Genomic DNA, 3,764 nt, shown 5'->3' on the forward strand with positions numbered 1-3,764 from the left:
CCGGCGGCTGCTGCAGCCGCCATCGCCGCCGCCGGCGCCGCCATCATCGGGAAAGGCCGCCCAGCCTCTCCGGTCGGCGGGACCCGCCTGCCGCGCCGGGCGAGCTAAGGGCGGGCCTTAGCGGCGCGCGGCCAATCCCCGCGCGCCGCCGCCGTACATTGGGGGAGACGCGGGAGCGGGCCGCGGAGGCCGCCAATCGGCGGAGCGCGGCGCGCGCGACGGCGGCGCGCGGCCAATAGCGAGGCCACGTAGGCGGGCCCAGGCGCGAGGCCCAGGCCGCGCTAACGGTCGCCCCCAGCGTGTAGGGGCTGGGTGGAGGGGCGTTCGCCTTCTCTGAGGGCGGCGGCCGCGGGGGGCGCTGGGAACGGGGGGCGCGGGGCATGCCGGGAGCAGGGAGCGCGGGAAGCGCGGGGCACGCCGGGAGCAGCCTCCAAGCACGGCTGGCGTGGACGGTGCACGGGAGAACCGAGCGGCTAAGCTAGCGCCGCGTCCCATGAGTGCAGAGGGAGCGCCGGGAACGGAACGTCTCCCTCGGTGACAGGTGCTGCAGCGGGGGCAGGCCATGGGAGAAACAGTATCCGAAAGCGGAGACGGGGATAGAGACCTTCTAGACGCTGGTTCTCTCCCAAACGCCTGCCACAGCTGGGGCCGGGGAACCGGAAGCCAGTCGGAGTCTCCCACGTGGGTGTCAGGGACCGAGTTAGCAGCTGCTGCCGCCCAGGGTGCGCGTGGGCAGGAAGGGGAGCCAGGACCCCACTGCGACGTGGGATGCAGGTGTCTGAAGCAACAGCTCATGGGCTGAGCCAAATGCCTACCCCTTTTAGATCACAACTTTAAAAAAACGTATGTAGGTATGTGAAAGAGAAAGAAATCTTACAGCCACTGGTTCACTCCCCAGTGGCTCCAACAGCCACACGTCGGGGCCAGGCTGAAGCCAGGAGCCAGGAACTCCATCCTGGCCTCCCACATGGAGGGCAGGGCCCCTAGCGAGAACCATCCTCCTCTGCCTTCCCAGGTGAATGAGCAGGAAGCTGGATTAGAAGCAGAGCGGGGGGGGGCTGGCATTGTGGCATGGCGAGTAAAACTGCCACCTGCGATGCCAGCATCCCACACGGGCGCCGGCTCGAGTCTTGGCTGCTCCACTTCGGATCCAGCTCCCAGCTAGTGCACCTGGAAAAGTAGAAGAAGATGCCCCAAGTGCTCGGCCTGCACCCACGTGGGAGACCCGGAATAATCTCCCAGCCATTTGGGGACTGAACCAGCAGATGGAAGGTCTCTCCTTCTCTGGAACTGTGCCTTTCAAATAAGTGGAAATAAATCTTTAAAAAAAAAAAAAAAAAAAAGCAGAGCAGGTGGGTCCTGAACCAGCCTTTCGATATGGGATGCAGTGTGCTTAACCCACTGTGGCACAAACCCAGCCCCAAGATTGCAACTGTAAATGGGACGCCTGCCCGAGAATGTATGAAACATCGGCAGGAAGTATGAGACAGAGAGCGTCCCTTCTGTGGCCATTCTTCAGGTACATGACGTGCAAAGGCCCTGGGGCAGCAGCATTGGCCGGGGACTGGGGCGAGGGAAGTGAAGGCAGGAGGAGTGCCAGGCATTGTGAGGAGACCAGCATGGGAGGACCATGGGCTTGCAGGGATAGGCTCCCTGTCTAAGGTGCCACCATGTCCTTGGCCTCAGAGAGTCTCATGACTCCCTCCCCACCCCCGCCAGCTGGCTGGGAACTGGGGGGCTGTGGTGGCTTCTCCCCTAAGCTCTGTTTCCTTCCCCGGGGCTGCCTCACAGCGTGCCACAAACACAATAGCTGCCTCAAAGCTCTGGAGGCTGGACGGCAGAGACCAATGGGGCCCTGCTCCCTCTGCACGCTCTCGGGAGGAGCTGGCCTCTCTCCCTGCAGCAGTCCTGTCTCCCCTACGCTGCTCTGTGTGCAAATTCTCTGTGTGAGGACACCTGTCGTATGGGGAAGGCTCAGCCTGATGGCCTCATTTTATTTTATTTTATTTTTTTTTAAAGAGGCAGAAAGAGGGCGCTTATCTGTTAATTCACTCCCTAAATGCCCACAACCAAGCTGGGAACCAAGAATTCAATACAGGGGCCGGCTTGAGGCACAGCACATTACGTCTTTGCTTGGGACACTGGCTCAAGTCCGCTTGCTCTGCTTTTTTTTTTTTTTTTTGAAAGAGAGAGAGGTCTTCCATCCACTGGTTCAGTCCCCAACTGGCCACAGTGGCTGGAGCTGCACCGATTCAAAGCCAGGAGTCAGGAGCTTCTTCTGGGTCTCCCATGTGGGTGCAGGGGCCCAAGGACTTGGGCCATCTTCTACTGCTTTCCCAGGCCACAGCAGAGAGCTGGCAGGAAGTGGAGCAGCCGGGACTTGAACCAGCGCCCATATGGGATGCCAGCACTGCAGGCGGCAGCTTTACCTGCTATGCCACAGTGCCAGCCCCTGCTCTGCTTCTCATCCAGCTCCTTGCTATTGCACCTGGGAAGGCAGCGGAAGATGCCCCAAGTGCTTGGAGACCCGGATGGAGTTCTGGGTTCCTGGCTTTAGCCTGGACCAGCGCTGGCTGTCATGGCCATTTGGAGAGTGAACCCATCGATGGAAGATCTCTCTGTCTCTCCATCTACGGCTCTTTCAAAGTAAATCAGTCCAGGTCTCCTACGTGGGTGTCAGGAACCCAATTACTTCAGCCATCACTTGCCCCTAGGGTCTGCCTTAGCGGGAAAGTGGAATTAGGAGCCGGAGCCAGGAGCAGAACCCAGGTGCTCTGACGTGGGACGTGGCCGACTTAGCTGTCTGCACTCCCAGGCCAAACCCTCATCCTCCTCGCTGTACCTTGATTACTTCTAGAAAGTTCCTGGCTCCATAGCCAGCCCCGTTCAGAGGCGCTGGAGATGAGGACCCAAGTCTTACCTTTATGGGGGTGGAGGGGGTGCCTCAACCATAACAATAGAATCCACTTCTTGGGCTGTCCCCCTCCTCCAGGAGTCCCACACAGGACAGGGGCAGAGGGGCCCGGGACAAGGGTCTCCAGGCCAGGGGCAAACACTCAGGGAAGTGCTTCCTGAGGGTGGGGAGGGAGCACCCACGAGGATGCTGGCAGGTGGTGAGGCAAGGGTGGGGGGAGTCCCCCAGTTTGAGGGGGTCTGTTGTGCTGACTCAGCAAGATGCAGGTGGGACTCAAGACCTCAGATTCCCTGCAGGCCTGGGACGCTGGTGGCGTCACTGCGGGCAGTGCCCTCCAAGCGTGGCCTGGCCGAGCACTTTCCTGGGTTCAAAGTGAGCCATGGATTGGGCCAGGTCCCAGCAGGGGCAGGGGGAGGGGTGTCAGGGCAGGAAGGGAGAAGTTGGGGTCCTGCTCCCCCGCAGTGGGGAGGCCCAGGGCGGGTCCACACCCCTCCCTGCCATGCCACGCTGTTGTCACTCCCAGGAGGCCAAGTGAGGGGTCAGCCTGGGGCTGAGCACTGTGGGAAACTATGTAATGGTCCATCTTCACATGATTAAAAAAAAAAAAAAAAAGTAACCAGGGCCAGCACTGTGGCTTAGTGGGTAAAGCCGCTGCCTGCAGTGCCGGCATCCCAGATGGGCGCTGGTTCGAGTCCCGGCTGCTCCACTTCCGATCCGGCTCTCTGCTGTGGCCTGGGAAAGCAGTGGAAGATGGCCCAAGTCTCAGGACTCAGCCAGTGGGGGACTAGGGGACGGGCTTGTGCGCTAGGGAACTGTTCTCGCTCCAGGTGAGCCTACCCACCAGTCACCT

The sequence above is a fragment of the Lepus europaeus genome, chromosome 23 (assembly GCF_033115175.1).
Source record: "Lepus europaeus isolate LE1 chromosome 23, mLepTim1.pri, whole genome shotgun sequence".
NCBI classification, from domain to species: domain Eukaryota; kingdom Metazoa; phylum Chordata; class Mammalia; order Lagomorpha; family Leporidae; genus Lepus; species Lepus europaeus.